The following is a 14,485-nucleotide window of genomic DNA, read 5'->3' on the forward strand; positions in this document are numbered from 1 at the left end:
TATTTTGCTGCTTACCTAACATTAAATTTGTAATTTTTTCTTTCTCAATTCATATCTTAAGATATTGTTGCATCTTCCCCGGCATCAACTGGCATCTTCCCCACATGATGGGGGAAGATGCCAGTTTTGCCAAATTTCATACAAATGCATTTTTATCGGTTTTGCATTTAATTAAAGAATAAAAAACAACCTGGACGTTGATACATTTGGTGTTAAGTTAAGTTTGGCATCTTCCCCCTACTTACCTTATATAGATTGTAAATAACAAAATAAATTTATTTAAAAAAATGTGATCATAAATGAAAATTTTATGAATAATCATGAATTCTACCAGTCAATAGGTGATTAAAGATTACATAAATAACGCTGACACAGTTCCCACTTTGAAATGGCTTAGAATGTTTTAGAAAAAGCTAGAAAACATAGATTCTAATGCTAAGGGTGTCCTAATGAAAAAGCATTAGTAATCAAAAAGCGTGTGTGCAGGGATAAAGGTTACTTTTCTTTCCTTTTTTTAAAGCATATGAGAGTGGCCATCCTAACCAGGGAGAAAAAGAGTAATTCAGGAGAGAATCTATCTACCAAGCCGTTTGGTTGGCCAGCACATCCTCTTCATTCTCTCGCCATTTCTGCTGAGAGAAATTCTCGCCCTTCCAGAACCCCATTCCACGGAGGGCTAAACTCGTCCCTTGCTGTGTCCCTCACCCATTACAGGACCCAACATGTACTACCGGTTTTCACCACCCTGGCTCTCTCTTACAACCCATCGGACCCACTACTACCTTTCATGCAGGCGAGGTGACTAGTTAAGGAAGTCTACTCACGTAGCCTAGGAATGAATTCAGCCCAGCATCTTCCTCCAGGAGACATTTACAACAGATCTTAATAAAATACAGTTATTTACTAGAAAAGATGCGAACAGAACATGTAAAAATACTCTCTTGAGTTTTGCCTTATTTACGAGTATTTCTCTTTGTCAAACTGAAACTTTTTATCACGATAATATAAACAGAAGATCCTCTCGAAGTATTTTATTTGTATTCTTTTTATAAATTTAATAAATTTAGTGCTTATTTTTTTTGTCACACATGTTACGCAAATACCCAGTAAAAGCGCAATTTTAATTCCTCTACGTGCTTAAGATCGTGTAAACTTTTTGTAGAAACTTATAATATTCACAAGATTATTTCAGTATTGCTTTTGTCATAAAACCTCGTGTCAGACAGTCTAGAACAGGGATGGCGAACCTTTCTGAGATGTGGGACAAAATTTTGTTCATTTTTTTTAGTACTAGCTCTTGGGTCACTAATGCCCATTTGCACAAGAGTTAAGTTTAAAAATTTTAAACTGAATATTTTCAAAACTAAACATCTTTAAAATTCAGTTGGCTTAACGGGTAAAATGGGACGAAACAAGCGCTATGGAAGTCTCTTTTTACAAACATAACTGAACAAAACCTTACAAAAGTGTGTTTTATCTGAAGGAAAATCTAAATTTGGTTATTTGCTTTGGGTTGTCGATTTTTTTAACAAACAAAATATGAGTAAAATTATACATTTTATTTGATATTTTGTAAACACTTTTGCTTTATTTCAAATACTACAAAAGCATTTGTCGTCATTTGCGTTTTAAAACTGCAATGATCAAACTAAAGGTTATAGATAGCATTTAAATTGATTTTGTGTCAATGCGTGATTGAAAAAATACAGAGAGAATATAAATTATCCACACAATTAGAAAATCTAAATCAACCCGCGTAAACAAACAAATGGTTGCCTAGCAATTGTGAGTCAGTGTCTAACCCGCGGGTCATAGATTCGCCATCACTGGTCTAGGCTCTAATTTAGGCCTAGCTTTACTTGATTCTCTACTTTTTAGCATTCTTATTTAAACTTAAAACTGTGAACCACAATACTTCGGGGTTAAGTACTTTCTGATGTCCTTAGAACTTGTTATTTATTAGTATTAGTTGAAGAGAATTGTATTTATTTTAAGCGAGACAGAAGATCTACGAAAAGTATGTACTCTTCCTTCTTAAAAAAAAATTCCTCGAAGAGTTCAGAGTGCGGAGATATGCAGTATCTGTTATGGATTTAAGCTCTAGGGTTAAGAATTATTTGAAGATGTGGAAAAGCTACGAAGATTTTTTTATAAAAAAGACTATTTAATCTACCGAGGAATTGTCCAACATACTTCCTGCATTTGGAAACGGGATGAAGCACACTCTTCAGTTTTTCTTGGAAGCTTCATTTTTCTCATGTGTTAAATGTTCTACTTACTCACTCGCAGGATCGACTAACTTATATAACTGCGATGGAAGTTGTAAAAAACAAAATTTTTGTGTTTCAAAGTTGGTTGCAGTTTGCAGAGAGGTTTCAGGTAGTATTGGATAACTACCCAGGTAATACCTGGAAACTTCGAAACAAATAATTTATTGCCTGCAGTTTACAAGTAATGAGAAAGAGGAATTTCTGTTCCTAGTTAAACATGCCCAGTATCATGAGCAATTTAATTCTCTGCAGTTTAATGTGTCCTATATGTTTGAAAATTTAAGCTTGGAATGTAAGATATTGATTTTCAAAATAAGCGGAGAAATGCTGAACTTAAATTTCAAGCCGTGGCTTTATTGGAACAAATTATACATGCTCAATGTGCAATTTAAATTTAGTGAATAAACAAAACAGAAAATAAATTTCATTTTATTGCCCCATTTTTAATTACTATAGATCCCGGTTTTTTTAATAAAACTTCATTGTCACAAGAAGAATTCTTTGTTATGCTAAATGGAGGTAATTGGTTGAATTTAGCATTGTATACAAAATACGCATTAATGTACTAAAACATGTTAGTAGCAGAATTTAATTATTAATGGCAAACAAATTACAATACAAAAATGGCAGGCTGATTACAGTAATGGTAATAAAGGGAGATTCTATAAAACTATGTTTAGATCAGTTACCTAGACAACCATGGTTTAAGGGAACTGTCACTAATAAATGGGTTGTTACGACAATAAACAGGCTGAGAGCGAACCACGCGGTGTGCGGATCGTATCTTCACAGGATCAACAAAAAGGTCCTCTCTCTCCTCTTTGCGTAGATAGCGATGATGATGAGGATTTCAAACATGTAATAATGATATGTCCACGTTATGTGGTAGAAAGGAAACGAATGTTTGACGATATATACAGGTATTTAGATGCACCATTTCGCTACGAAGACATAATATTCTCCACCATCTATGTGCTTAAATCTGTAGCAGAGCTAGCAAAGAAATATGAATGTATTTAAAATTTATAGCCGATTAGAATGAATGTAAGAAAATGATTAGAGAAGGATTACGTATTTTAATTTAGGTTAAGCTATGAGGATGGCAGAAGCACAGAGTACTGATCCATCCATTAGCTGTAGTTTATGTAAATAGTTGTATATAGTAGAGGGATGAATGTGTGAAGCGAATGTATTTATAAGTAAGAATGGAGAATGAGTGATATTCTAGTGATAAGCACCTAGGCAATGCTGGCTGTATACATAGCCGATGCTGGCTGTATGGCGAAAGCCAATGCCAAAAAAAAGGCAAAAAAAAAAGATTAATTATTATATTTATCTTATTAGGTTTAGATTTAGTTGGAATTTATATTTAGATAATTTGTGTAAACTCTGAAAGACCGTCTAAGGAACATGTCATACAGATGTTTGAAATATAATTTGTATAGTGTATTTCAATTTTTTTTAAATAATAAAGCATCATTCATTCATGAACTATCGTTCAACTCCAGACAGCCATTCCTGAACAGAAGTTTACGAGTTTTTCAGCATTGACAGATTGCATCTGATCATTTGAAGCCAGATCTTTACCAATTACATATTATTTAGCATTTCTGGGTAATAATGCGATTTCATCGTTTTAAACTTGTCGAATTAATTGATGAAACATTAAAGTATGTATTGCTTACAAATGAGATTGTCATCAGTGTGGATTGATTATTAAGTTGAAAGCTATGCTATTGTATGTTCTTCTAGTTAGTCCGGAAACCATACGATGATACTGTCATCCGCTTGTGCTCCGAAAAAGGGATGAAAATTTATCCTCTCTTCAGCAAGTGCTTTCCCTTCACTTCTTCAATTAGTTCGTTCGTCTCTTTCTTTATTTGCTGAAAAATAAGTCCACAAATAAAGCCTACAGCATTTTATCACCGGCGGATTTAACTATGAGATTATAAAATTCCTGAGTAGATTGATTAGGCCGGAATTTCTGATTATGTAAAATTTATTTATTGCTAACCAGTATTATGTTTGTGATTTACCTTTAGGTATAAAATTAGGCATTTTAGTGGATTAAATTGGATTGTGGAGTGCAGGGTTGTAGTTTATTACTTGCCCATAGATCTTTCTGCACATGTTATTATATTCTACAGCCGGAAGCACCAATTGGAGTAGAATTTTCAATGTTATAACATTTCCTGTAGATATATCGATTATTTTAGTAGATTAAGGCCTGAGAGTGTTCAGACTGCTTTTTATTTTAATTAAGTAGCTGATTAATATCAGCAGTATCGTTAATGTGTTCGAGCAAAACATTCTGTAGCAGAAACACTGTGAGAAGGTTTCCCTCCCAAAGCTCTTCATTTCAACCAACAATGCTTTTCTTGAAGTTGATGCGATACCAACTTGTTACCAAAGTTTGGTAAAACTTTTTATTGTTATTTGTGCACATCATTAACTCTCAAGCAAGCTAAGCTTTTAGATTTAGGGGATTTACTTTCAAGGCTGCCATTTGTTCAGTACATACTTCATTACCCTGAAGGCTGACAATGTAGTCTAATCTAATTAACAAAAACAACGGAAAATCCTCCTTTAAATATAAGGTTTCATTTTTCGGCAATTTTGCGTCAATGAAAACAAACAACAACAGACCTCTTTTTTTGAGTTATACGTAACGGATATTTCTACTGAATTATCCAGTTTCATAAACTTGGTAATCACAATACTTTCGGCACACTTAGTAACAGGTAGTAAAATCAAAAAGTGCTAAAGTTTAAAACTTTGTAAATAAAACCTTAATGAAAGAAACTGATTAGTTTAATGTTCCACACCACAAAGTACGGCTTTGTGCTTAAAGGTTATGAACAGATTTATTATTTACCTATTTCTCCTTAAAAAGGAATCAGTGGTCTAATCATTAAATAAGTCTAAAAATAAGTGTGCCTAGGCACAACACTGTCAGATCCATTGGATCACTCTATGGCAATCAGAAACCGTATCTGAAAAGCCATAAACACTTTTTAACGCATTGGATTGCTTCTTATCCAGTAGAGAACTTAGTTTAAATCTGAATTACAAGAACATAGGTATTCTCAATGCTTTGTAAGGAGTAGAGAGCTGGACTGGATGTCCGAGAATACGGAGTAATTTATTTGAAATCTGGGCGTTTTGGAGTATGTTCAAGATTGCTTGGGTTGATCGCATCATTAAGAATGATGCTGTAGATTCCCCTAGTGAAAACCAATTGCTACTCCTCTAGGTATTCTAGAAACGAGTTTATTACTGAGGTTATAAAGCTGCATTGATCACAATGTACGAGGTGTGTTCAAAAAGTAACGGGAATTTTCGTTTTTTGAAAAAAATATTTATTTATTCATCTACATTAATATTGTCGCCTTCAAAGTAGTCCCCTTCGCTTACAATACACTTGTGCCAGCGCTTTTTCCAATCCTCGAAACACTTCTGAAACTCGATCTTTGTGATAGCTTTCAGCTCTTTCAGCGATTCGCTTTTAATGTCATCTATGCTTGTAAAACGACGGCCTTTTAATGTTCTCTTTATGTTTGGAAATAGAAAAAAGTCACATGGAGCCATGTCTGGCGAATATGGAGGCTGGGGCATCGTTAAAGTTTTGTTTTTGGCCAAAAATTCACGAACAAGCAATGAAGTGTGAGCAGGTGCATTATCGTGGTGCAAAATCCATGAATTGTTTTGCCACAAATCCGGGCGTTTTTTTCGGATTACTTCACGAAACGGCGTTGAACTTGTAGGTAGTACTCCTTATTGATTGTTTGACCTTGTGGCAAGAATTCATGATGCACTATGCCATTAAAATCGAAGAACACAGTGAGCATAACCTTCACATTCGACCGCACTTGTCGAGCCTTTTTCGGTCTTGGCGATCCAGAATGCCTCCACTGGGACGATTGAGCCTTAGTTTCGACATCATATCCGTAAACCCATGTTTCGTCACCTGTTATAACACGTTTCAGTAGATCCGCATCGTTGTCGACTTCATTGAGTGACTCTTGAGCAACTTCCATTCTCCGCTGTTTTTGTTCGAAATTCAACAATTTTGGAACAAATTTTGCTGCCACACGTTTCATACCCAAAACATCCGAAAAAATTTCATGGCATGAGCCAATTGATATGGCAACATCATCAGCGACTTCTCTGATTGTGATTCGGCGATCGTTCATAACCATTTCTTTCACTTTTTTCACGTTTTCATCGGTTGTTGATGTGCTTGGACGTCCAGGTCGTTCGTCATCTTCAACGTTTTCGCGGCCATCTTGGAAACGCTTATACCACTCGTAAATCCTTGTTTTACTCATAGCAGACTCACCATATGCCTTTATTAACATTTCACACACTTTATTTCATTTTTTACGCAAAATTTAATACAAATTCTTTGATCCATTTTTTTTAACAAACAAAAATCGCCAAGCTCGAAAAACACGTCTAACCTTAACGGCTGCCACTTAAGAAGTAAACAATGAATATTACTGAAAATTTTATCGTACTTCAGGGGCATGTGTACCAACATAATAAAAAAAAAAAAATTTACAATCAGACTCTCCAGACCCGCGAAATTTAAAAATTCCCGTTACTTTTTGAACACACCTCGTATCTTCATGCTGGTGTTGTAGAAAAGAGGTGGCGTAATGGATCCTAAAAGTACTTCGGAAGAGACTGAGACAAAAGCCAGGATTCTAGACATATTGGAAATGATTAGGTTTACATCTAAACTGCACAACCAATAAAAAGTTAGAAAACCCCGAAGGGTTTTATACTAGCCACTTCATGACCTTCGGCCACCTAGAGATTATCCCAGAATGTAACAAAAACAACACTTGAAAACTGCAGTAGTAGTTGATGTTGTAACTATTTGGGATTAGTGAGCTTAACAATTGAAGTGGTTATAAAAATGGCTACTTTTTAAAATTCAATGGCTTCTATATTCAGAAAAACTCCATAAAAACTCGCCCTATTTCATCAACTTTATTATTGATATTTATAGTCAATGAATAAACAATCCATGGGTGGAAAATTCAATTAAAAGTTCAGATAATAATGCAATAAATTAATGATCATTTTAGAAAATAAATTTTCTTTTGTATGTTTTCATTTTCACTAATATAGAGTGAACATTACAGAGATTCTACGCACATAGTTTGCGAAACACAATTATGCCACAAATGACAAATATTTTCCAATAATTTCTCATTATTGGACATGCGTTAAAAGTTAACTTTATTTACTTAATGGATACAAAATTTAAATGTCAACCTGGTCAACACGATTGGCGAGTTTATAGGTATTTTTAATTATAAAGGACTTAACTAAATTATTTTATTATGATTTTGCGTAAGTATCTTATTTTTTTGATAATAGCAGCATTTACTTTCATCTCATTTCTTGGTTTTATTCAGGTAAATAATTATTTGAAATTAAAAAACAAGAATTTACAAGTGCTCGCCTTACAATTCTCTCACAAGTTCCTGAATTACTTTTGAACTGTAGGAAACTATAAGTCTAATCATTGCGATTTCTTTATATTTATCTCCAATCTTGAGACTTACAAATGAAATTTTCTTACTCTATGCATAATTATTTACATACTATTTAATGAAGTCTTGGCAACATCTAAAAGCCAACAGTGCCAATACACTGCCGAACTTCGTACATTGTTCTCTCGTCTATCACCGGATAGTGAACAGGCAGCTGGACTAAATTCCACGAATCCAAAGCACTAACTAACTGAGCTTATCACTTCAAAGCCGTACTTACTAAAAATAACAAATAATATAAAGTAATTCATTGTAGATGTAATTACAAAGTTTTGAAACGGGCATTTCATTCGCCTTTGTATACGGTTTAATTTGGGCAAAAACCTTTTTCAAGTACACTGTAAAAGCTACATAATCCTGTTTTATCTGGCTTTTTCTTGATGAATAAAATACCACATGATGTAAAAAGAATTATTTATCACAATTCCATAGAATTTTATGTTAGGTAATAAGTTTTTTTAAATTTTCGTTTCTAATACAAATAAATAGAAAAAAAAACTTTATTAACTCTTTAGCTATTTGTATTTCGGATTTAAAGGACCTCAAAAAAATATTTCGGTGATACCTCTTTATGAATGCATTACTTCCTCTTATTACTTGGTAAGAGAAAATGATAATGCTTAATAATTCAATAGAACTTATTATTTGAATCATAAAATCTGTTTATAATTAAAATTTGACTTCGATATAAATACAAAAGTTAATTTCATATAAAGTAAGAGCCGTTCTTTATTAGATAATATTAATGCGAGTTGTAGTTTAGTTACAGCAAAAGGGCAAACTCAACAGAGAATCATTAATAATTTCTTAACTTTAAATATTAGGTTACCGCCTGGTTTTCTTATACAGCTGTTGTTCTTTCATCGCTCGAACGAGGTTTATTATCACGACCAAGTAAAGAAAAGAAAAAGTTGTATTTTACTTTATATTTATAACAGAAAAATTCATTAATAATTACAAACTAGCTGATGATCTTTACAAATTATAACTTGTTGCCTGCTAATTTTGTTTCAGTACATTAAATGCAAGTAATTTGTTGTATAAAGTCAAGTTTTGTACGTTTACAAGAACTACCATCAATATGGTGCAGTAAGTAGAGTGCACTCGGTTACAAGATAGAGGTGGCCCCTAAAGATAATGAACATGACATAATCAAAAATAATAATTTTCTACAACCTCTAAAAAAAATTAGGAAATTGTAAAAAATTAATTAAATACTAAGCTTAAACCATAACTTAATAAGGTCAACTACCTTAGAACATTATACTAGTTGTTGTCAACAACATAACACATCCGAAACACTTAAAGGTCATTTCAATAAATGCATTTATTTTAAACTTATAGGTGACCAGGTCTAAAGAGTCGAGTTTTGCTTGCACCCGAGTCTTTTATCAGAGAAGACCTGCCCTATTTGATTGAATTAAACTGGCAAGTCTAAGAGTAAATGTTATTTTCTAGAACATTTTTGAAAGTACATTTTCATTTCCAATTTTGGAAATCATCCTTTCAGATAATTCACATATAATTGTAAGAAGCTTGTTGACAGGACTGGGTTTGAAATGAAGAGTTTAGTTTTGTCATCAGTGTTTAAAATGATCCGAGTTTTACGGATGGACAGGAAGGTGAGAAATGCGTAAGAACAGCACATGGCCCATAAATGCATCCCCGGAAGAACCACTGGTTCCACGTTGAACGGAAGCGTTTCACCACCATAATCTACGCAGAGGTAGTAGGTTAGAGAGATAAGGTTTTCAAGTAAAATACTTATTTAAGTTTCCAAGTTAAACACGGAAGCTATCCGTTTAGGATAGCTTGCACATCATAGAGGAACAACTAAAACTATTTAGTATAAAAAAAAATTACGTTCCAAAAATATATATTTAGAGCTTATATTAAAATACTAGCTAGCTCTCTCGTGGTCAAATTAAATGCAATATCTTAATTAGTAAGTGAATTAGAACTGACATCAGTGAAACATTTAACTTCAAATATCTGGAAAACTACTCGATAGATATTGTTTATATTTTACCTGTGTATGGAGAAAACTTTTGTTTATAATTGTATAAAATTTCGTAAAAATCTGTCGAGTAGGAAACGAGATATTTAGAGCTGTTTTCTGGCAAATCACTTTAAATCTTAAATTTAAATATGTAATTATATATACCAAAACGACATCCTTACTATTTTACATTGCAACAGTTTGCTCAAAAACTTGAATCGTAAGCAACGACCACCACTTTCGTTCTAAGAAAAACCTGTACTCTCCATTTTAATCTGAATTCCCTTAGGTGGCAAAAGAAAATATAAAAATATAGGCAGAGAAGTATCAGCTTGTTATTTGTAATAAAAGAGGCATCTATCTCACATCTGTTATTACATTAGAATATAAAACCCAAGTTCAATCTAGTGGATTAAGTTCAGCAAATGTTTTGCCAGCGTGTGCTGCATTTAAATTATGCCATCTCATACAGAATACATTAGTTCAATAACGTTTTTTCCTTTTAAAAAACTCGGATATTATGTACAGGAATATTCATGCATTTCTCTAAAACAGTTACTTTTGAAGGAAATACAAATTTATCTCTCCTTTCAACTATTTGTAAATCGATCCTCCACTTTATTATGTACATAATTCCACTTGATTAAGAGTTGAAAGAAAATAATTAACATTACATAATTCAATGTTTCTGTTCATTATTAATCAAGCAAGAGGATATGCACAGTAAGATAAGTGACAACTTCAGCTGTTCCAGTTGCTTCTTTTGTTATTAATAGTACGCAAAACTGGATAAATTAATCTTAAATTAGTATACAGGGAATTTACGGCTCTGTTTGGCAGTAGGCCGTAACGACAGAACACTGTTTAGAGACCCACAATACACGAGAAGGTTCAAGGCGAATTTTTTTTTTTCATTGACATTTTATCATACAGCCAAATATAAATAAATAATTATGGGCCACAGAGCTGATAGAGCCAACTTACACATTCACCCTGGAATTTTAATCCTACCCACATTCAAACCAATAAATATTCGCTCGCCAATAAATACATGCACATCGATATAAATTTAACTGTAAAATATTTTGCGTCTGTTATTTTTAACGATGGGAGTAAGGTAACATAAAATCAATGATCGTGATTGAAGGTAAAAAATTAACGAAATGAAGCAGAAAATAATTATTTTAAAAACATTTAGACTCAGGCTATGCAATTTTTGAATTTACAACGTGCTCTCACTTATTATAAAACAGCAAATTATACAAGAATATAATTAATCATTTTTACATAAAAGCAATATACATAAATGTTGGTTTTTTCAAAATTAATTTATGTAATAAATTACTGGCGATTTACAATTGAAAATACTCACTTGTTTAATAAAGTAATCAAAATATAAATGATCAAATGAGGTTCACCAACATACCTGAAACACAAAATTAAAAGCGTAGAAAATTGGGAAGAATTATTTAATTTAAATATTAAATTTAAGAGTGGAATAAGTTTGGTTCTGCACAACTTTACGTTCCCCGTACAAGGGTTTGCAATTTTCAAAAATTGAAGATTAAAATTAGATGAAGTGTCAAACAAAACAAGTGCTTAAAACAAATAAACCTTTTGTAAAAATAATTATTGTTATTTTTTAGCATTAATATGATTTATAGACTATTCTAAAAACAATTTAATCAACATTATTAAATTAATAAATGACGTCCTACAGTTAATTTTGTTACGAATATTAAAATGAGGTCATAGGAAGAAGAGATCTACAGCCGATATTAGAGAATAGATCCTAAAACATGGACCATTATTTATCGTTCATGAGTCAAAATGAACATTGCAATGGACACATCCTGTTTTATATACTGCATAGCATGTACATTCTATAGTATTATATATGAGGCTGAGGTAGATGAAAAGGGTAGATAGGTTTCCGCACTAGTTGGTTATATATTTATCTTCGAATTTATTACAAATTATTTTTTATGAAGGTTATATTTTGTTTTATAAATTGTTGAAAACTGGGATATAACGATGATTATAGTCATTTATTTATTTCGTAATTTGTATTTTAAGTTACTGATAGTTCTACTGATGAAATCTTATAAATAAATCCAGAAATGGATCTGGACACTTGGAAATCTGAGGAGATAATTTGTAGAGACATCCTGGACCTTCTAAAACTGGCTCCCTCTGGACATCTTAAAGAAGGGATACTTGATCAACAGGACGTTTCAAGAAGATAGTACAATAATCCTCTTTGGCTGTAGCAGACCCTTGGAGTATACAGTACCCATCCTGTTTTAATAATAATCTATCACAGAGCGGGTGATACGACAGTGTGATGAGAGAAAATCTGTCCGCAGGCTGGCAGTGCACCGAATAATTTTTCAGGCGCTAAATTAACCTCAGTTAATGAGAAGTGCTTTTTAAAACTATTTGAATTATTTTTTTAAAAAATGGATTGATATGTTTCTTTTGTTAACAAAAATTCCGCTAGATGGCATTTGATGAGATATTTACTGTCAAAGTAAGTCTTGACAGTTAATCCCGAATGTGATGTTAATATTGGCAGTCTATACATTAATCTTTAAGATCTATACAATAATAAATAATAAATTAATTATGGAAACAAAGATATTATGTATATAAATGCTTGTTATTAAAAAAAGAAATTATTTTGCATAACAATCAGGGCCGTGTCAAATAAATCATTTATTTATTACCATTAATGGGAAATAATTAAAGATTGCTGTTAATACACTATTAAGCGTCTTTTATTAATTACTAAATAAGAAGTTGTTACGTCAAGTTTGATAGTTGGTAAAAAGAAAAAGAAAAGAAAAAGGCAGATGAGTTTTGCAGATCACTATGAAGTATGGTAGGTAAGATAACTCATATTATGCTATATTTTTTGGAATATAGCATACTTTAGGGATAACATAGTTTATTAGACAGATAATACATAAAAGTGTTCCTTCCTTGTCACTCATCCAGCGTTAGCAGAGATATGGAAGGCATTTTGAGCTTGTGGTACTTATACTTCTGAAGAAAATTTATGACCGTGAAACCAAGAACTCGATCTTTTCCAAGTTTATGTTACTTTTGCTAGTTATTTGTAATGTAACAACCTTCTGAAGAGTATAGTTTTTGTTTTTAACACAAATAGCACCATTTTTTAGCTTTGTTCTTCAGTTATAATTGTTGCTAGGGCTGTGCGAAAGGACAAGAGAAAGGGACAGCCATCCAGAGCGTTAAATTTTTCAGATAGCATTAAAAGCAGTTCAAAGGAACATTTTTTTAAAACGAGATTATTTTTCAGACAAAGTTATCTACAGGATTATACCTTTATAATCTTAAGTACTGTCTTTTAATTATTGCTTGAAGTTAAACTCGGAAACTTAAGCGTACGAAGTTTTGGCAGCTTAGAGCTTATCTCGTACTGCGACTCTGCGATTAAACAAGCGATAATGAGCTTGACATCTGTATCAAAATAAATCAAGGCGTTTTAAGGAAGAAGTTTGAACAAAACCGTTTGTCAAAAATCTGACTAAAGATTTCTCTCAGTACTAACTTCTTTCTTGGTTCCAATCTTTCTGATTCCTTAGAACGTAAAGATATGTAATGATCATTTTAGAAAGATTTATTAATTGCATGTTTTGTTGATATATTATTAATTCCTAAAAGGAAGGTGTTATCCAGTGATAGTGTGCTCATTTACGCAGAGGAATCCAGGATCTTGAACCCCTCTGTCAACTGAATGATCATTGCCTGAAAGCTCAGAGAGATAGCATTCTTTCTGAACTCACTCAAGAAATTGCTAAAGCAGTGAAATGGCTCCGAGCGTTAGAAATCGTTCAAAGAGAGAGGCCCGTCTTAGTTAGAAATGACATTGAATAAATGAGACTTTTAAACAAAATTACAAATCAAAAATTAATTAACCACAATTGGAAATCTAAGATCTAAGTACAATCTAAGTGCAATGATTAATCTTTCCGCTGACGTCACCTTAAAATTCAAATTAAATAAGTTCGCTTCCGGATTCACTGCTGAATTATTTGCAGTATATCAATGTTTAAAGTATGTAGATTCAACTGATCCAATCCCTTATTCTAATTCTCACCGACAGCAAAAGTGTTCTCCAAAAACGATAAAATGTCGGAGATATTGCACCCGCTTTAATCTTAGAAACTTCCCAAGAAGAGACAAATCGGTACATTTAATCTGGATTAAGGGTCACACAGGTCTGAGAGGAAATGAATTGTGGATCGTAAAGCCAAGGATGCGATCTCCTTACAACATACATCTCCATATTCAATGTTAGTCTTTGATAATAAAAATTATGCAAAAGCGGAGTGCTATACCGAATGGCAGCGGATATACGAATTGTCAAAGGCGAGAAAAGGCCAATTTTATACAGCCGTACAATCTAGTGTCCCCAAAAGACCGTGGTTTTACAGATATAAGAACAACATTTGGAAGTTTGTTAGCACAGTCATTAGAATGAGGTTTAATCACAATTATTCGCCGCACCATCTAGCCCAGGATTGGGGTGGAAACATCTCACCAATGTTCCTGTACTTCTGGAATAATAGCAGACGCCAAACATCTAATCCTGGAATGTGCTAACAATACTAAAGGAAGAGAACGAT

General features: G+C 32.8%; 1 protein-coding gene across 2 annotated transcripts in view; it reads right to left on the reverse strand.

Moving 5' to 3' along the window:
- The window catches only part of Nep3 (M13 family metallopeptidase neprilysin 3), a 352,598-nt gene that overhangs the window by 278,788 nt on the left and 59,325 nt on the right, over positions 1–14,485 (reverse strand). The gene's annotated exons all lie outside the window — the stretch shown is intronic.

This window comes from Rhodnius prolixus, unplaced genomic scaffold, assembly GCF_049639745.1.
Source record: "Rhodnius prolixus isolate KJV_2025 unplaced genomic scaffold, Rpr scaffold_5, whole genome shotgun sequence".
Classification (NCBI taxonomy): domain Eukaryota; kingdom Metazoa; phylum Arthropoda; class Insecta; order Hemiptera; family Reduviidae; genus Rhodnius; species Rhodnius prolixus.